Source organism: Solanum lycopersicum, chromosome 10 (genome assembly GCF_036512215.1).
Source record: "Solanum lycopersicum chromosome 10, SLM_r2.1".
Lineage (NCBI taxonomy): Eukaryota > Viridiplantae > Streptophyta > Magnoliopsida > Solanales > Solanaceae > Solanum > Solanum lycopersicum.
Genome location: NC_090809.1, coordinates 37787528 through 37810125, shown reverse-complemented (window position 1 = coordinate 37810125; position 22598 = coordinate 37787528).

Here is a 22598-nt window from a genome sequence, read left to right as displayed (position 1 = left end):
ATCTCTTTGTATTTAAGCATTTCCTGACAGATACAAGTCTCAAATAAGGCCTATAGCACTAATTTCAAATGTGATAGTACCTTTTCATTGAGACAAAATTATTAAATCACACTCAAAGTCAACTTCCCACCACCTTCAAATACCATCCTTTAGCTACCATTTAACACCATCATATACCTCATGTCAATACTTGAGGAATTCTTGGTCACTCAAATGATTTTGAATACTATAAGCTCATAACCTCTATTCACCATCAAATATTTATATATTACATCATAAATTTCTATGAGTCCCATCAATAGAGTAGTATTAACCCAACTTTATTCTTAATAACCATGTAGAATTATATCTCACCTTTTACATCATTCTTAAGTCTTCTATCCTAATTTGAGCAATCTAACCTCATTGTAAAATACTAAAATTTTCATACCTCATTATTTGTCACCTAAACCAAAACTCATTTTTTTTAGAAGTCGATGATAAACTCCTAGTAAGTCTGTACCGAACTAGTTCACATCTCACAATTATATCTAAACTCATAGGCAAAAATTAAAACAACCATCAACTACACCCCATGGATTTATACGAGAGGTCTTATTCTTTCACTCTTCTCAAATTCTTTTCATGGCACAAAATTCTTAATATCTCGACTCTTCAATATATCAAACTCTTGCTTCTCTAGCTCCCTTAACGATCTCATCCTTTTACCAATCTCAATCAAAACTCTGAGGGAAATACTTCCTTAAATCCTTTAGCAATCAAAAGTAATAAACTTTATGATCCAAAACATGCATTAGTTCTTTCACATGCTTAATACCGATGCAATCAATCATTTATTACCTTACAAATTCATACCTTGAAAAAAAAAACCATATCACCAAGAATGCAGACTTATAATGAAAAGTTTGAATTTTAAGTCCAATTGTGTAAACTCAATGCCCTTATGTATCTACATTTGCTTATACTTTGAAGACTTTTATAATTACTTTATCTTAGCTTATCATTGATTGCCTCTCCATCAACCATACCATATGCTTCACTAAAAATCCAACCCTACTCATTTCTAAATTTAACAGTACAACAGAACTTATCATCTCACTCAAGCTGAACGTCTGTACACCCCTCTCTAAAGTTCTATTCAATAGCTTTTAACCAAGCTGATTAACCTGTTATGCTATTACCTTAACCAAAACAAAATAGATGAAATCACGCAATTTTGAACCCAATTTTTGATCCCTTCGAAGATACATTTTTAATCCAAGCATACAAAGAAAATAATCCTTGCTCTCACCTATTTCTGAAAGCTACACATCCCATAAATTTTAAATTATTTTCAATTATGACTCTAGCTCCTTTAAGTTCTATAGGAGCGGTACCCCAATATCTTCTAAAACGTTCCATACAATCACATTACTTTACTAAATAGTAGAAATTCACAATCTTAGATGCTCACAAGTCTTTATTACCATGCCAAAAATCATTAACCAGCAAATCCTTATTATATAGTTTCATCTCAATCACAACCCCTCACGAACTCTTTTCACCATCATGCTCAGTTAGTCCTTGTTATCACCACGAAGTGAACCTATTACTCGATCTGACACCCTAAACTTTGGTATACCACTCAAATTCAAGAGACTAACCCAATTTATATGCACTTTCTTGCTAAATCTTCGATTTACTTCACCCAAGTATCTCCACTAGGACTTTCTTTCCCTATAAATTTGTCATTTTAGTATCAATATACCTTTTGAAGCTTAAGACAAAGTTGTCAGTACTCATTCAGAACCCTCAAGATACATTTCACAACCCAAAGATCCACTACTAAAATTTTCCTTTAAAATAATGCTCAATCACTAAAATTTTCCTTCAAAATAATGCTCAATCTAAGTTCGTGTAGTAATAAACTAGTTGGTTTCTCAAATGTGAATGCAACACTAAATCTTATTATCTGACCATGTCGTACAACTTGTAACTCCTTTAGTAATTAGTATTCACACTTGACAATCGCCGTACATGTTTCCACATAACCCTAGTACTGCCACACCGTGAAAGTCCATTAGAAACCTTACTAGAACACATCATACTTGTCCATAATATCGTACCCAAATAGCCCATATATTTCTACCCATTGAATAATTGCAAAACATTATCGAATATGTTCTCTCTCTAGACCAAACAATTTGTTTTACTTTTTAGATCAATTCAATAACAAAATAACACACTTCCTAACTCTAACCAAGTAAGCATCGATGACTTTCTCGAATATACCCTCACTCTATGAAGTCATAGTAGTGTCTTTATTAACCGACACTCAACATGAGACTACCACCACATTTTGCGATCGAGAAAATATATCTATTTCTAAGGACATATTTTTTTTTCTTTCTGTTGTTGCTATTTCAACTTCAAATACTCTAGTAGTACCCATATTTGAAATAGAGTGAAGAAGTTCAGATACCAATTGGTATCACCTAGATACCAATTGGATTCAAGCAGTAGCACGAAAGAAAGAAAGAAATGAGCTTTCCTAAAGTCCTATAGCTTCTCGAAGAAAAGTAAAGGCGTCCCCTTACCATTACGCAAGACTCTACTAGACTTGTCCTTGTGTGATGAGATCAACGAACCTAACGCTCTGATACCATGTTTGTCACGACCCAAAATGAGTCGTGAGTGGCATCCACACTTAACTACCTAGGTGGACGAACCAAGAAACTTAAATCCCAACATGTACCAATAATTCAACTGTGAATAACAAAATATTGCGGAAGCTTCAAAATTTATTAACTATCGTTTCCCAAAACCTGAAAGTCATCACATCAAGGACATCTAATCTCTAATTACTAAGTCTAAAAGTATCAAAGACACCAAATTAAATGAATAAAATGGTATGTGTCCGAAAGTATAGGACATCATGTCATGACCGAAAGAATCCAACACGAGCTTGAATGAATAGCTCACCCTGGAACTTGATATGCGGGAGGCTGGCTAGAGCTGAGGGACATCTGAAGTCATAGGTACACTCGCTGCATTTCATAAAAGGAAAACAAAGAAAAACACAAGTAGGACTCAGTACGGGGGCAACATGTACTGAGTAGATATCATCGGCCAATCCAAAATAGGAATTAATATACAATAAATAATAGTATGAACTCAACTATAGCACTTAACAGGTGATAACAACATGAACAAGTATCAACAACATTAAAGTAAGCTCGTAATAAGTCAACGATATCAAGATCACACATGAGGACTCATGCCTCCAAACCAAACCATTTTGGGAGATAGTTTCTTCGAATTTGAGTATACTAACATAATTCAAGATTACTTCTCTTTATTATTATCGTGTCGGAACGTGACACTCCGATCCCCTAATGCTACCGTGTAGGAATGTGACACTCCGATCCCCTAATACTACGTGTCGGAACGTGACACCCGATCCCCTAATACTACGTGTCGGAACGTGACACCCGATCCCCTATTACTACGTGTCGGAACGTGACACCCGATCCCCTATTACTACGTGTCGGAACGTGACACCCAATCCCCTAATACTACGTGTCGGAATGTGACACCCGATCCCCTATTACTACGTGTCGGAATGTGACACCCGATCCCCTAATACTACGTGTCGGAACGTGACACCCGATCCCCTATTACTACGTGTCGGAACGTGACACCCGATCCCCTATTACTACGTGTCGGAACGTGACACCCGATCCCCTAATACTACATGTCGGAACGTGACACCCGATCTCCTATTACTACGTGTCGGAACGTGACACCCGATCCCCTATTACTACGTGTCGGAACGTGATACTCCGATCCATTTATACTTTTAATTTATCCTTTATTATCACCGCTTTCAATTCATTGTTATATTATTTTCATCAAGCCTTCTTTATTCAAGGCATCACTCCGATAGATAGGATTAGAGAATATAAATTCTACGGTCTCAGGATTTCAGACCAATCACAAACCACAGAACCAAATCACACAATCACACGGTCAAGTACATAGAGAACTTCACAATATCATTCAAGACATATCAATCACTATTAAGAGTTTACTATCAAATAGCATAAACCATAACCTACCTCCACCGAAGAATCGAAGTCAAGCAACTACTTCTCCAAGGCCTTTCCTTTCCTTATTGCCTCCGAACCCTTCCAATCTATCAAGTATATATATGCATAAGGTGTAAGTTGACAATCCCATAAACACTCAGATTATTTTGTGTCTAACCTATACCCATCAATTCACCTAATTATGTAATCATTTTCTTAAAGTTCCAACCTAAGGATAAGTCTTAATTTCTTTATTTAACACAACTTAATGAAATTTAAATAATTCAATAAACCTAATATTTAATTACCTATCTATATTAATATATTAAAAACTAACTTTATAACATGATTCGAAATTAATTACCTTAATTCCTATACTACTGGTGATAAAACCAATAGTAGGCTTAACCCACTGTAATCCTATTCCTATATATATATATATATATATAAAGCTCACTTTAATGAGCACTAAGCATTAAACATTGAAGCCACTAGTCACGAGACCAGTGGCACACATGCATAATTCTCTTTTTCTCTAATTGTTAGTAGCCACCACCTGCACATTACCCTTAATTCCTGCACGTTACCCTTAATTCATATATGTTGTTAACAATTGAAGCCACTGGTCACGAGACCAGTGGCACACATGCATCATCACTAAAAAAAATAAAAAAAAATTCAGTAGTTATACAGAAAACGTACCTCAAAAAAATATATGCACGATGTTCTCGTGATTTTTCTTCGTTCCACTTTCTCCGCTTCCCCTCTTTTCTTTTCTTTACAAATTATTTGTTACCCTAATTATTATACTCATATAATTATAATAGTGATAAAAGTGACCCACTATTAATTATAATATTATTTCTTAACCATTAACTAAATAAATTAGTAAAACTATCTTACTAATTTCATAATTATAATTATGAATAGTCCAAAACACCCACTTAAATCTATCGGGAAGTATTTTCTAACATAAAAATTTCTAGTGCTCAAACCGACTAAATAAGTTGTTACAACGGTTGCTGAAAAAAGCCTCCACTGACTGTTGAGATGATTCAATCGAGTGAGAAGAGATGCAGAAAGCCATGAGGATGTTTCAATGATGGCCATAAAAGATAATGAGAATCTCTTCAACTCAATATTCTCCTTGATGGCCAAATCTGATAATGAAAACTCAAATGAGATAACTTTTTTTTAATCTCAAATATGATTTAGATAATCTTTCAACTGAAAATTTAAGTGAACTTTCTACTTTTCTTATTGTTCTGTTGATGAACGAACCACTAAAAACTTAATGTTGAATGAAAAATTAAGTTTGTGTACTTTCTACTCTTCTTATTGTTCTGTTGATGAACGAACCACTAAAAACTTAATATTGAATGAAAAATTAAGTTTGTGTAAGATGAGAATTCAGTTCTTGCATCTCAAGTTTCTGAAATGAGTGCTAGAATAAAAGTACTACAATCCAACAACCTGACTCCTGAAGAGAACCCTAGTACCTCGGAGGGTGGAAATATAAAGCTTAGTATTTTTAGGAGAAATTAGTAGAAAAACTTAAAATCTCTGAATCTAAGATAGTTGCCTCCCTTGATACTAACTGTCAATTAAGGAAGGATTTGAGTAGGGTCAAGGAAGAGTTGAGTCACTCCCTAAAATAGCTTGACTCTTCCAAGATACTCTCTAACCTATCTCATTAGATTGGAATAGAAAGAAGGGCTTGGGATCCAGACCTATGAAACCTCCCTATAACCCTCACAGTAAATATATGTTTGTAGTCGATAATCTCTTGTGCACTCATTATGGTTGTAATGGTCATCTAGAAAATTGTGAGAAAGTAATAAAGAAAGACATGTGAAGTTTGCCAGATCTGGAAAAAAAAGAACACTAGGACCTGGTCCTCGCTATTGTTTAAGCAATAACATTTTCCCCCTGGACAAGAAGGTTTCTTGTTAAGCCTTTTTATACATATTGGGAACTCCATCTGAAGTGGATTTTTAAGACTAATAAGTGATTCTTGTGAAGAAGAGAGGAAGAAGTTAGTGCTAGTACATGGAGAGTGGATTCTCATGGCACATGACCGGAGACACTTCAAACTTCCTCTCTTTGAAAGCACACCAAGGTGGTGGTATGTCATTTGGCGGTGGAAAGAAGGGTTCATTCTTGGAATTCGCATGATAGGTAAATTTGCTGACAATTCGATAAACAATGTGCACTATGTGGAGGGCTTCAAATACAATCGTTTGAGTATATCTCAAATTTGTGGTAAAGGAAATGAAGTCAAGTTCATGGTTAACGAATGTCTGGTTACAAATAATATAACAAAGAGGGTTGTTATGTATTCTACAAGAGTCAAAAACATGTGTGTTGCAGACCTTGATTCCATTGAAGGAGCTGATATTTCTTGTCAAAGAGCTCAAATCGATGATGGTGATCTGTGACACCGACATCTGGGTCATGTAAGTCCTTCTTTGCTATACTAACTTGTTGCAGTGGCCTGGTCCGTGTACCGCCTAAGATAAAGTTCACCAGTGATAAAGTTTGTAATGCCTGTGCAAAGGGAAAACAAACTAAGTCATTTTCCAAAACCAAAAAGAGAGTTAGCACAACCAGACCTCTAGATATCTTTCACATGGACTTGTGTGGACCTGTTTGAATCCAAAGAGATGAGGTAAGAAATACATTCTTGTTGCTTATGACTTATATAGGTTTACGTGGAGCATGTTCATGATAACAAAAGATGGAACGGATGGACAACTTATCACATTACCAAAGATATTTAATCATAGCTAAACTGCAAAATAGGGAGCATCGGATATGACCATGGCACAGAGTTTGAAAATTCTCAAATTGATGGATTATGCACTGAAAATGAAATTAACCACAACTTCTCAGCACCAAGAACTCCTTAGCAAAATAGGTTCGTTGAAAGAAAGAACAAGACCTTGGTAGAGATAGCTAGAACTATGCAGATTAACTCAGGTACATGAGTTCTTCAACAAAATAGAATTACTAGATATTCACATGAACCTGAGGTACGTGATTTCTTCTACAAAATAGAATTGCTGGAAGTTGGGGGAATGACAACAATTGTCAAAGAAATTAGAATAGACTTGAATAAGGGAATTCTTGGGATCATTCTGGGAGTGCCCGTAAAAGGAATTAGACTATTGAAGGTTGTAAACCATCTGGGAGCTCACCATGTTTGCCAAAAAATAAAGAGGGGTTAAGATTGAAAGGTTGCCTAAGAAGCTTCTCAAAGGGGAATATATGTTGGTGTTTGAGTTCATAAACAAGGTGCTGGTGCCTAGGTCTGAAAAGCAAAAAGTTGCATCTGCTGCTGCTGACTTGTTTCTCATAGAGCAGCTGGTTGAACTTGAACAAATTAACCTTCCTGCTATCATATTGGAGCACATGCACAGATTCATGACCTGGAAAAATGCCAAGCATGGCATTTCATACGGGTATGTGTTGAACTTTGTCTTTAAGCATATTCAAGTGACAGTAGGAAGGGGGGTATTCATTACCACTAAGCAAATGTTCACCAAGTCCACTCTACTTGATTGTGAGCGCATGGAGGGATCATCTAAGGCTAGGGCCCAAGTAGTAGTAGGTCTGGAGCAACAAGCTACTCTCAAACGGGAAGTGGATGATCTCACCAGTATTTTGAATGATAAGGAGGTTGAAATTGCTAGACTTAAGAAGGTGATCTCTGAGATACCAGTACCAGTCATGCTAATAATTAAGTGTTGCAAAAGTTTAGGGATGAAAATGCACTACTACTAAAATCAAATGCCTTACTCAATGAGAAAGTTAAGGCCCTCAACGGGCAAATTGTCAAGGCTCTTGAAGATGCCAATGAGCAAATGATTGTGTTCATGCACACTCTCTCTCCTTCCCCTGCATCCGAAATGTGTTTCAGTAGTCCTAAAGTCCTTTCTTTTGTTCATTCTATTAATTTCAAAAAGCTTTCTGGCTTTATGTTCTGACCAGTGCCAGTGGTCAGTATATGTGATATGATGTTTTTTCTATTTTGTGTCATGTTCATGTGTACTTATTATCATTTCTTTTTTCCTTCATATGCATGTTCCATGTGCCCTGTGGCCCTTAATTCTTAATTGACCTGCATTTTAACTAGGATATGTTTACTTCTTCACCTTTTCAATGATTTTAAAAGGGGGAATTTTTGTTGCATTTGGATAAGTTATTAGGGGGAATACTGCTATATTGAATGAATGTGTGCTCATTCATGTGAGGAGTCTTGCAGGTTGTTTGTCATCATCAAAAAGGGGGTGGATAAGTGTTTATGCTCCTAGATGTTTTGACAATGTCCTCACTAGTTCAAGTACCTAGTCCTCTAAAAAGTATGAATACTAGTCCAGTTGTCACAGTGTTGTACAGTTGTTTGCATTAGAAAGTTGGTGAGGTAGCAAAGTACTTCACCAATTAGAAGTGACAAGGTTGTTTATTTTTTGGGTAATAACACTTCATGGTATATATCGAACAAACAACAACAATATTGACTCATTCACTCAAAGAGAGATATTTTGAAGCTTTAAAACAACTAGGGACCTAATAGAACTGTTTCTATTGCTTTTTGTAGCAACTGCATTTGTTTGTTTGTAATTGTGTTTTTATAGTAGGATTCATTTTGCTTGTGAAAGAAATGTTTCAAACTTGTGTTAATCATTGTAAGAAAACTTAGTTATAGGTAACATAGGTTCTTACTCTAAAAGTCTATATTAATCAGGTTAGGATTAGTATAGTGGGCAGTGTTGTATCTGCTCTGGATCTAATAAGTGACAGGAGAGATTGCTTAGTATGGAGATTAGAAGGCTAATCTCAATTTGTAATTGGCTTTTACTTTTGCCTGTTGAAGATTAGTGAAAGCAGTTTCAAAAGTCCTATTGAGAACAGGTCGTGGTTGAGATTTCAACATAAAGTTACTTGTCAATCTTTACTTTTTGCATTTTTTGTTTATTGTTTTGTTGTTACTGTATTGAGGATTTGGTCCTATCAATATAAGTTGACTTATACATTCCAATAGTGCACAAAATGGAGAGAACTCATGGATTCTCTTTCTTTGTACCCAATGAGTTGGGCATCATAGCATTGCAATTGTGAGACACTTAGAGCGTACTTACATTAATCCCTCTCTTCTTTTCTAGAAGCTCGTTCATGAACTTTGAGTACCTCGACATTTGCAAGAGAGAATAAATTAGGTTCATATTGGGGAATTCTCTCACTCTAGTTGTCGTTGTACCCATATATGGGTGCATTGGGGCCGCAACCTCCCTATTGGCTTGGGCCATGATGACTTGAGATAACACTTGAAAATCATTCCTAAGCTCCACATACTCACTTGTTCGGCCAAAGGATTATTGGAAACTTGAGGAGCTTCTCATTCCACATTCTGACCTACATTACTTCTAATGTATGCTCTTCGAAGGGCTATATCCTGGAAAGCATCGGTAGATATTCGGAGGGATACATATAGAGTTAAAATCTATCCCACGACTGTGGAGAGGTGAAAGAAGTGGACTTTTCTAAACATGCTAAAGCCTTTAATTCATAAATGTGGCGCACTTCACACTCATGAACAAGACTCTACTCGACATAACTTATAAGACATCCTAGGAACTTTCAACCCCATGTGATATAATTACCAAGTTTGTCACGATCCAAAGTACACCCTAGATGTGACATAGATAATAAGACCCCGATAAAGCCATTAGCATGCATCAAACAAGATAATAGAAAATAAATTGTTTAAAAAGTAGTATTTTATACAAAGAGTTTAATAAAAGAGGAAGTTAAACATAAGTCTCAAAGTCATATATTATATCATGGAAGTGATTGGGACATAACCCACACATAACATACAAAATCTAAAATGGAAATGACATAAAAGTAATAAAAGAGTCTCGGTACTCGGAATATGAGGACTCATCAATCTTCAATGTCTATGAGGGATAATTAGTAACAAGTATGGGTAATAGAATAGTTGGACCCTACATTAGTGAATAAATGTGGTTACAAGTATGTGTTGGGCAAGATAGCATAAGTAACTTAAAACGAGTAGGAATGAACATAATGAGACATTTAAAGGATTTATAAAAGAGATGACATGAAAATCAAAAAATCATCGTCAAGTATATTAACATAAAGGACAGAGAAAACCTTAAATAAAACTTAGTTATTTTGTAGGATATTAGCTTTAACCCACAATAACACAATGAGACCTATATCATTGAATCCGGCATATATCTCATATCAAAAGAAGTGAAAACTAATTGCTAAGCTAGAATCCATACATATAATTGTTCGCTAAAATAGATATACTAAATAGGTCATTTAAGACATTCATATGGGGGCACATAGTTTGGGACTACAGGTTGCTACTAGATTGCTACTAGAGACAACCATTACCTACCTCAAAACAACTTTGGAAACTCTACCGAACTTGAGCCCCCCCCCCCCCCCCCCCGTTGATGAAGCATATTCTTGATCTATAAACAATCAATGTAACACAAAGTTAGACCAAAATGGTCTAAATACACCAAGATTATATCCTTAACCTAAACTCATACTAGTTTCATGATCATTCCACCCAAAGCAGGATTTTTCCACAATTAAGCAAAACCAAACCCTCCCTTAAACTCACCACCACAAATTCTAAGGTCTAGTAATAGAAATATCAAGATAGGGGAGTAATATACTAGCCTTTACGCATGATTTCGATGAAAAATAGGTGAAAACCGCCCTAGGTCGCCTTTGCACTTTCCCAAAACGTTCTAGAATGATAATGGACGTTCTCAAATTCACTCCTGAAAAATCCTACAGTCTCCTTAACATTTTTGCAACAAGGAAAACAAGTTGTATTTAGACATTTTACCCAATCCTTGCCTCATATTTCCTTAGGTCTCTTCTTGCTCAGATTTCGTTCAAGCCTATACTAGCCTGAAATTTTCAACTCACTATTTTAGAAGTTTTCTGCCCAATTTCTTTTACAAAATAGTCCAAGCATAACGACAAGAAAGGATCGTTAGAGCGAGAGAGGTTAAGTGGAAAATCAGTAACCACATGGGATAAGGAGCAACTTCATGTCATTTGTCTGAGAAAATACATCTAAACTCTTACAAACTACAAAATGTTGAGTTGAAAGCTCACCCACTACCTCTAAACTTGGTGAACAATATGTATATTGGATCTAAGCAAATAGGTACGGGCCATTGCACTTGTAATGAATGATAAAAATGTTTTAGTTCAATTATATGAACAAACAACCGACAACGTTAGTAGAAAACAAATATTGTCATGACATTGTAACTACTAGTACTAATTACAATGTCTCCTATAAAAAATATATATTCTTTCAAGATACTTTAATTTAGGAACCAACTTGGATGTTAGGATTAGATAGACCTATTTCTGGCAAATAACTAAATAAGTGGATTTGATCAGGTTTGAGTGGTTTGAAAATGAATTGGATTGCAATTTACGAGTAAAAAAAATATATTGGGTAAGATACGAATTAAATAAAATAATTTCAACCCACTTTATCTCCTAAAGTCAATTTTTTAAAAACTTTTTAAGTCATAATTTATTTCTACATATAGTATGAGCCCATAAATGTGTTCCACAACACCAATATTGTTAGTTTCTTTTAAGAAAAAATAATGACAAGCAAAACAAATTTATTGAATAGAAATTTATTAATATTTTTATAAACATTTACAGGATATTGCTTTTTAAAATCCAATAAAAAAATCTAACTATATCTGGTCTGTTTTAATGTTGTCCTAACTGTTTAAGTGAATTATTAGTATAACTATGCAAGAATGCATTTAATGCAACTATTCAAATATTATCACTCAACTTTTTTCAACATAATATTTTTTTTTAAAAAAAAAAAACCTTACTATCATATTAAAGTATTTGACTTTATTTAATATAATAATACCTAATTCATAGACTTACTTTTTATCATGTAAAGTCACTGAACTATGTGTGAATTGCTAAGCAAATATAAATGACAGAAAAATAAATTAAAACTTATTTTTACTCCATTGAAATATAAATAATCTAATTTATTAAATTATAAGTTAAGTAAGCTGATTTTATAAATATAAACTTTACATTGTCAGTTACAGAAAACCCACGCACAGCCCATATAATTAGAAGTAGGCACATACATAAACACATGAAAGAGGTCATATAATAAAAAGTAAGAATTCTTAATATCTCGTAATTTAAAATTGGCTAAAAGTTTGCTGATTAATCATTTTTCCGGGATGACTCAGTTGGTTTGGTGGGTGTTATCCACATAGATGTCTCCCCTCAATGTCTTCTGAGTTGAGCCTATTGCATAAGGTCGTAGAAATCATTTCTTGTTTGAACTCTATTAAAATATTTAATATTTAAGACTTTAAAGTCAGAAATTTTACTGTATATAAATCCTACTTAAATATCACAAATAAAATTAAAGGAAGAGGTTCATGTTTTGTTAAATAACTTTTTTAACCTTCCTACATAATATCTATTCTAAGGTCAATTGCTATTTTTAAAAAAATAATTTTATTAATTTTATATATAATTTTATTGATTGACATGAAAAGCAGGTAAACTTAACTAGTATCCCAACTAAATGAGTTATTTTTGGTATAGAGATGAATGAAAAAGTGAATGCCATTTAAATGAATTTTGTATTGAAAGGGAAGAAGAATGATAAAGTTGTGAAATGTGTGCAAGTGATTATATTCCTTGCTTTTTGCCTAAACAATTTGAGAAATGACTTGCATTATTATGGAAGCAAATAATATATGTACGTTAACTAAGGAACAAAATTTTGTTAGGAAGTCATATCGATCTACCAAAGTTTTAAGGATAGTAATGTAGTGATAAAACTAAATGCAAACTAATAGAACCTTGTTGGAACCCACTAAGTATGAATATCGATAATATCATGTTTAAGATCACATATTTTAAAAAATCTTTTCTCTTTTTTTTTCCTTTGGCTTTGTGAAGTTATAAAGTTGTAAAGATTATTTTATGATTGATCAATCAGCTACTTTTTAAAAAAATATTAAATTAAATTATAATTTAAAAATATTATCATAAATATTGACAAAATAATATTGCATAATGTTAATGTTGCTACTTGTTAATCAAATTCTCAAATAAAATTATTTTTATAATATTTATTAAGTTTTTTTTTCAAGTAAAAGTAGAAATATATCTAAATAGAAATATTAACCTAATTATTTTGAGTTTGGACTCTATTCAATTTTAAATTTTAGTATTATATTATATTTTTTAATTGATTTTTATTAGCCCATAGGCCGATCCTATCGATATTTTTCAAGTCTCACAAATCAGCAGATTTATTCAGGCCGGGCTAAAAAGTTTTTTTCTTAAATTGACTCTAAAAATCTTAAATTCAACCCTATTAAATCCCGCATTAGATCAGGCTGACCCAACGTACCTAACCCATATTGACGACTTTGCAGGTACAGTTAATACGTTTTTCTTATAGTCAAGAACTTAGTTATAAAGTGTATCTTGTCTGTGCAATGTCATGACAGTTGTGTCCTTGTAAACCTCGACCAATGAAAAAGAGTCGAAGATTTTTCCCTTTGCCTCTCTCCTTCATTGATAAGAAGACTAGACAAAAGAGAAAAACCTAACTTGTGCAACACTGAAAAATATTGCTAGTCTCAAAGCATAGTTGAAGTCAATATCAATTATCACCTACAATTGATTGTTATATTGTGGGGCAATAGACACAAGAAGGAAAAAATTCTTTTAACCTAGGGAGATTTGGTTGTTAAAAATTATAATCTAGTCTCTATAAGCCAATAATAATCGGAAAAAAATTGATTGTCACTAGTTGTTAAATTTAACGATTAGATTACAGATTCGTCATTATAGAACCTTTATAATATCCTATCGTTGTTGCCTATTTATAGAGGGTAACTTTTCCCTTCGACAATTATTTTTTCCCATCATTGAAAACATTATTGACAACAAATCCAACTATTATAAGTGCTTCTAGGAAAATGTCTTTATCCTCTTTGATTGTTTGTCAACTTTCACAAGATTAGTTTTTATGGTTATCAAAATAATAATATACAAAAATCTACATACACAAACTAGCTCGAGAACACATAAATATAATTTTTACGTAAAATTTCACAATTAATCACAAGGAACAAAAGCAGAACATTACCATAATTTATCCTAATGGTATGACAACATAGGGTAATGCTAATTAGTCAGAAAATTTAATCAGAATTGATCGAAATTTAAAAATTTATAATAATTTTTTATTTTAATTTAAATTAATCTTTTTTTCATTTTTTTAATTAAAAGGTAATCAAGTTTAAAGGATAAAAATGTTCAAAAGGGTAAAATAACATAAGTAAAATATCATTCTTGCCAAAAAAAAATTCTGACAACATATTTGTTCAATGGAGAAGGGCCTAAAATGTCCAACAACTATTTGAATTAGCACAAAATTACTCTTCATCCACCTTTAGACCCCCCAAATACCTCCTAAAAATTTTAACCTTTCAGCTCAAAAATATCCTTTTGTCTAATAGATCATAACTATTAGCTGGATGGAAGGCAATATTATACCAAATCTCATAGTTAAAGGATATTTTAGGCCCTTTTGAAATTACTTAATATATCAACTCACATGATTGACTTAATTTTGATTATCATAGAAAAAAAATTAAAAAGGTAAAGCATCTACTTTCTACACCCACCCACCCACCCCCACCCCCACCCCCTCCTTTCACTTCCTATCTCTTCCATTTTGTTTTCTATTTGGATCTTGTCCACTATTTAAATTTTAATTTATTTCAATTTATGAAAAACAAGAGAGAGAGAGAAAAAAAGAAGGAAAGTAATGATGCATTCATATAGAAATGATTAGTTCAATAAAAAAAATGACTTGATTAAGAAAATATGTACTAATATTAAATTTTTCTTTTGTTTGTACCCAAAATTCAAAATAAAGAATAAAAATAATCAGTTCTCTTATCCTCACCATCATCTCACCATAACAATAATATAAATCAAAAGAATATAAGTATGTGAATTTATTTCAAGTTTGAGTCCTGGATATCCTAATTAAGAATAAGAAATTAAAAAAAAGGAATAAAAGAGAAAATGAACGTGACATTTGGATAATTGATCGAAAATTTAATATTAATGGAAAAAATATGTTTAGATGGAAAATCAGTTGGGGTTGGATCCCATTTATGAGTTGGATTATGTTATACTACATTGGAGATTGATTTAAAATATGCCAATAGAAAGATATCATGAAATTATTATTTTTTCAATATTATTCTTAGTGTATCGGGACAAAATATGAATCATGTGAGGTTTTATGCAAAAAATATATTTTTTAAATTCATTTTTATTATTTATTTAAGAATGTTTTAAATTTGGACCAATCACATTAAGAAATATAATATATAATAAATAATAAATAAATATTTAATAATTTTACTTTAGTGGAGCTATTAAAAAAAAGGGAAAATATGAGCCAAAAGATTAACATCAAGGGTATTTTTGAGCCAAAAGATGGATATCAGGTGTATTTTTGAAGTGAAAGGCAGATGAAGGATAATTTTGTACCAAATTAAATACATGGACATTTTAGACTCTTCCCCATTTACTTAACTCCTAAGAGAACATAATGTAGAATTGTAGCATCAGAAATGAAAACATTTTTAACAATCCTAAACAAATTAATAGATTCCTCTTTGAGGAGGATAAGGAGGCTAGGATCAAGGTCACGTCTCTATTCCTCAAGCATTTGTGGGATTTGTGATCAAGGTATGATAGTTTTTCATCCAAAAAATCCCCAAGTTTTCCCCAGTTGAGAAGAAGAAATCCTCGCTTTGAGTTAGGGCTTCTTCTAATATTGTGGGTATTGATGAATGTTGATCAGATTGAGTGGATTATGATTCTTTATGCTTTAATTGAGTAGATTCAATTATTTTAGTGTGAAATTGCATGTATCCATGCCTAACCCATGTCCAGAATGATGAAATTGATGTGACTGGGTTTTATGGCATGAGATGGGAAATTGAGGATTTAGAGGTAATATTCTAGGATTGATGAGATACATTGTAGATTTTCTTGAGAGTAATCATATAGAAATGAGTTGATTGTGAATCAAGTATACATGATGAATTATGACTTGTAATCTTTGAGATTAGAATTATCTTGAGACTAAGGCATACGTGATGAATGTTGACTAGTAGGGCTTTGAGAGTAAAGTTCATATGATGAACATTTATTATAGGTAGAAATTCTTGTGGAATGATTTACCCACATTATCTACTATATGAATGTATAAGTATGAAAGGTTTTCTCACATAGAATGATGTTAGATCAGAAGGCTTGCTCACCTAAAATGAATCAAAAAATCTATGAAATATTATAGATAAGACTTAGCTTGAATTAGCATAATGAGATGTTTCTTTCATGAATAGCTTGACTTGGTAAGACAAGACCATTCTTGATAGCTTGAGTTAGAAGATATCATGGATAGCCTTGGATTGAGCAATACTACCATCTCAATGGTTAGCTTGAACTAGCATGAGAGGATACTTGCATGATAGCATGACTCGGTAAGGCAAAACCATTTCATTGGTTGCTTGAATTGAACAATAGTATCATTTCTTGAATAGCTTGAACTTGCATGAGATGATGTATTTCATGATAGCTTGGTCTAGCATAATGAGGTGTTTTTCCTTGATACCCTTGAATTGGTAAATAGTAATCATTCATGGTTAATGACTTGTCTTGGACTAGTAAAGAAGTACTCTTCCATGAATAGTAGAAATAGCTAAAAAGGGACTAGTCCCTAATCAAAAAAGCATACTTAGGATGAAGCAAGGTTACTTCAAAGAAGTATTGTAAGCATGTTTTAGTTGGAGATTTACTTGTATGGTGATAGTTGGCTTAGATTGTTGCTTAAATTGACTTCCTTGATATGCTTGACTAGAGGTGGATTAAAGTCCAAAATAAGGATACATTGAGGTTACTTGAGAAGTGATGCTCTTACATTTGGTGATATATGTGTATTCATTCTGCCTGTGACTTTTGTTGTTATCTCGTATGCTTATGACTTATGTCTTATGTTTAATAATGATTGTGGTATGCTTATGTAGATGTTTATGCTAGCTACCATATTTAGTATATGCTTGTACTAACACATACTCTTGCCTATATTTTTTATCCAAATGTAGGGTCCGGCGATATCAACTCTCATCCCCGTGGCTAGGTTCTTAGTAGAAGCAAGGATGGAAGATTGGTAAGTCCTTAGGATTCGAGGAGATAGCAACCAATTCTCTTATATTCTTTTATTTTATGTTTTGAACATTGTATGGGTTGTGTCCTGAAGATATTCATGTTTTAGATGGTTTGAGACAAAGTGTATTAGACTTTCGCTTTGTTTATAAAAGACTTTGATATTGTTGAAAATATTTTAAATTTCCACTCATTTCTATTATGAAAGCTAAGTGTCTTATATGAGGCCTCTCAGAGTCATGTATGTCATGTCACATCTAGGGATTACCCCTGGGTCATGACAAACTTGGTATCAGAGCACAAGGTTTAGAATGGTTCTAGGGAGTACCCCTAGTAGAGTTTTGTTCATAAGTGTGAAGTGTGCCACATCTTATGAAAGAGAGGTTACAAGATGCTTAGGAAACTTCACTTCTTCATTTCTGTAAGTAGTGTGATAGAGTTTAACTCTATAAGGTCTTTCTCCAAATCCTTACCCGATGGTATTCAAATATGGCTACTATAAGGGCTAATGCTAGAAGGAATGAGGAAGAAAATATGGATCAAGAAGCACTTTCTCAAGATCCACAAGCTCTGGTCGGCCTTATGACTGAGAATGTGACTAATCCAGAGATTAGGTTTGTTATTAAAGTGTTGTCTTAAGCCATGACGGCCAAAGCCAATAGGGAAATTGTAGTCCCCGTGAACCCAAATGTGGTTACGGCAGCTTCTAGAGTGAGGGACTTTACAAGAATGAATCCCCCGGAATTACATGAATTAAAGGTTGAGGAAGATCCTCAAGAGAAAATATATGAGGTATATAAGGTGTTGGACGTTATAGGAGTGACTCTGGTAAAGAAGAAAGATTTAGTTGCTTATCAACTTAAATGGGTTTCTCAGATTTGGTTCAACCATTAGAAAGAAGTGAGGCTGCTAGAATCGGGTTTCATAGAGTGGGAAAGGTTCAAAAATGCTTTTCTTGATAGAGTATTCCCTCTATAGATGAGAGAGGCTATGGTATTTAAGTTCATTAACCATCGGCAAGGTTGTATGAGTTTTAAGGAATATGCTTTGAGGTTTACTCAGTTGTTTAAGTATGTTCAATCTATAGTGACTGACCTTAGGTTGAGAACAGGTAAGTTCGTTACGGGAGTGTCCGATATAGTGGTGAAAGAATATCATACAACTATGCTTGTTCATGACATAGATACTTCTCATCATTTGGTCCATGTCCAACAAATTGAATAAGAGAAGCTAAAAGGGAGATCTAGGGAGAAGAAGAGGTCTAGAATTGATTATGGTAATTCCTCTCATGATAGGTTTGATAGAGATGGTCGTTCTAGGTTTTGACAAAGGTTTTTTTAGCAAGGTTGCCCAAAAATTCCTTGTGGTTTGGGTTCCAACGCTTCTAAGCAAAATTGATTTTATACACTCCGGACTAGTGGTGAAAAAGAGTGTTCTCTCAATGCAGTTACCGGTATTTTGAAGCTTTTCATTTAGATGCTTATGCTTTTCTAGATTTTGATGTAATCCTTGGGATGGTTTGGTTGCACTTTTTCTATGCTTCTATTGATTGGAGAACCTGTAGAGTCAAAATTATAGACGTTAATGTTGACCAACTCTAAGAAGTTAGTTACCATTATAAGATTGATCTTAGGTCCGGTTAGCACCAAATGAGGGTGAAAGATGATGATATTCCGAAGAAGTATTTAAATTTCGGATGGTCATTATGAGTTTGTATTAATGTCTTGATCTGACATTAGTTGAATTAAATGAAGCAATACTTAGAAAGTCTGTTAGGTTTCCTCCCAAGGGGGAGATGATGTGGTTAGATAGCAAGGTCGTTGGTGAGTTCCTAATTGTTAGTGATTAGGGGTTTACGTGAAACATATCTCTGATGAAGGGTGTAATGAGGCGTAGTAAGAAAGTAAATATTAGTCCCCGTGTTGTAAGCCCATATCAGATCTTGAGACATGTAGGTAAGGTTGCTTATGAGTTAGCTTTGACCAAGGAGTTGACATCGGTACATCTGGTTTTCCATATCTCTGTGATTGAGAAAGTGTGTTGGAGATCTGACATCCATAATTCCCTTAGAAGTTTGGTAGTAGATGAAAGTTCTTCCTACGAGGAAGTTCTGGTAGAGATATTAGACTGACGAGTTAAGAAATTAAGAATCAAGGAAGTTGCTTCCATGAAAGTATGATAAAGAAATATTTTAGTTGGGGGTGTTACTTGAGAGGCCGAGGCCGATATGAAGTCCCGCTATCCGTGTATTTTTTCTTCTACCCTAGATTGAGGTAATGAATTTCCTTATGGTTCAGTCTTTTTTTTAAGTCATGTGTGTTTTAGATGTTCCCATGATTTCCTTTTAGGATGTATATTCATGAAAACTTCTGGTTTGAAAGAAAATAAGTTTATGGTGATGATTTTTCCTCAATGTTGTAGTGTATTGAGTATGAGTTGCCTATTGAATTCATGAGATGAATTGATGAACATGTTTAAGATATGCTTTTTAGGAGCGAATTGCATACATACTCCATGAGATTGTGTTGAACATGTTTTTAGCTTGGAGAAGGTAGTTCCTCCTTGTAAATTACTAATGTTGAAAATCATGCATATTGGTTTTCTAGATGTAGTTCCTACTTCCTTATGATGCTTTTGAGTATTTTGAACTTGGAGTTAATGTTTCCTCCTTATTTATATGCATTGAATGCATAATGGCCTGAAAGAGTTGTTTCATCCCTCGTGTGATGTTTTGTGAACGTCCTAGCTTGGAGTCCGTAGTTCCTCCTTGGTTGTATGCATTGCATTGTATATTGGGTTGTTGGTTCCTCTCCTACTCTTTTAGAACCAGTTTGAATTTCATTCGAGGAAGGGAGATATATTGTCATGTCGTATATTCAAAAAAAGGTAAATAGCACTCTTGGTGAAGTAGCTTTCAACCCACAAAGGCTACCCACGGCCCGTGAATGGGATCACAGACCATAGGTGGTTTCGTAGATGGGAACCAAAGGAATTGGAATAAGCACAACCACGGCCAGGACCTAAAAACCATCGATGGGTCCACGAATCGTGGCTAAGGAACCGTAGTCGGGCCCAATTTCTTTGTACATAGTGATGACTAACCAGGACGAACCGTTGGTTAGTCAACATACCGTTAATAGGGTATCGTGGATCACTAATTGGCAGTTATTTTAGGGGCATAAAGGTCTTTTCTAGTTTTAATAAAATCAAAGTAAGGTTGTTTTATCTAAGTCTAGTACCGAATTGGGTTCCCCTCCAAAATATTGCTCTCTTTAGAAAAAGAAGAAGAAGAAGAAGAAGAAGAAGAAGAAGAAGGAGGAGGAGGAGAAGGAGAAGGAGGAGAAGGAGAAGGAGGAGGAGAAGGAGAAGGAGGAGGAGAAGGAGGAGGAGAAGAAGGAGGAGAAGAAGAAGGAGGAGGAGGAGGAGGAGAAGGAGGAGGAGGAGGAGGAGGAGAAGAAGAAGAAGGAGGAGAAGAAGGAGAAGGAGTCCTTCAAGAGGAGGAGGAGGAGGAGGAGAAAAAGAAAAAGAAGAAGAAGAAGAAGAAGGAGAAGGAGTCCTTCAGGAGGAGGAGAAGGAGGAGAAGGAAGGAGGAGGAGGAGAAGGAGGAGGAGGAGGAGCAGGAGAAGAAGAAGAAGGAGGAGAAGCAGGAGAAGGAGGAGGAGGAGAAGGAGGAGAAGGAGAAGAAGAAGAAGAAGAAGGAGGAGGAGAAGAAGAAGGAGAAGAAGGAGGAGGAGGAGAAGAAGAAAAAGAAGAAGAAGAAGAAGGAGAAGAATGAGAAGAAGAAGGAGAAGAAGGAGGAGGAGAAGAAGAAGAAGAAGAAGAAGAAGAATAAGGAGGAGAAGAAGAAGAAGGAGAAGGAGAAGGAGGAGGAGAAGAAGAAGAAGAAGAAGAAGAAGAAGGAGGAGGAGGAGGAGGAGGAGGAGAAGGAGAAGGAGAAGAAGAAGGAGGAGCAGGAGGAGGAGAAGGAGAAGAAGAAGAAGGAGGAGAAGGAGAAGAAGGAGAAGAAGGAGAAGAAGAAGAAGAACGAGAAGGAGAAGAAGAAGGAGAAGAAGAAGAAGAAGGAGAAGAAGGAGGAGGAGGAGAAGAAGAAGAAGAAGAAGAAGAAGGAGGAGGAGGAGGAGAAGGAGGAGGAGGAGGAGGAGGAGGAGGAGAAGAAGAAGAAGAAGAAGGAGAAGAAGAAGAAGAAGAAGAAGAAGAAGGAGGAGAAGAAGAAGAAGAAGAAGAAGAAGCAGGAGGAGGACGACGACGACGACGACGATGAAGAGGAAGACAAAGAGGAGGAAGAGGAAGACGAAGAGAAAGAGGAGGAGGACGAGGAGGAGGAGGAGGAGGAGAAGGAGAACATGAAGAAGAAAAACGAGAAGAAGAATAAGAAGAAGAGGAAGAGGAAGAGGAAGTGGAAGAAGAAGAAGAGGAAGATGAAGAAGAGAAGGAGGAAGAAAAAAAAAGATGAGGAAGAGGAAAAGGAAGAGGAAGTGGAAGAAGTAGAAGAAGAAGAAGAAGAATAAGAAGAGGAAGAGGAAGAGGAGGAGGAGGAGGAAGAAGAGGAAGAGAAAGAGGAAGAAGAAGAAGAAGAGGAGGAGGAGGAGGAGGAAAAGGAACAAGAACAAGAACGGGAAGAAGAAGAAGAAGAAAGAGCTGAAGTTAAGATCAAGGTCAAGTCTCCATTACTCAATTATTTGTGGGTTTTTTTATCAAGGTATGATATCTTTTCATTCATTAAATCCTTTCATCCATGGAGTCCCTAAGTTTTCCTCATGAGAACATGCTTGATTATATACTCTTCTTTCATAATCCAAAACCTAAACCATATGATCATACCTTGGAAATATGAAAATTACATGGCTTCGTGGTATAACCATAAAATCACAAGATTAACTCAATTCATGCATAAAAGATCAAAGATCGATCAATTAAATCAATTATTAAGAGAACCCATAACATAGACGAAAAACCCTAACTCAATTCGGGAATTCTAACTTTGAAAAGTGGAGAAGCTGGGAACTCCATGGAGGAAAGACTACCATGGATAAAAACTCTCATACCTCAATGACAATTGCTTAACTTCAATGGAGTATTAGGAAACTTGACTTGAAACCCTAGGCTGAACCCTTCTTTTTCAACTTCTAGAAAGAAATATTTGAAAGCCTGTGGATATTTGAAAATGAAACAAAAACCATATAAAAGCAAAAAACTTATTCA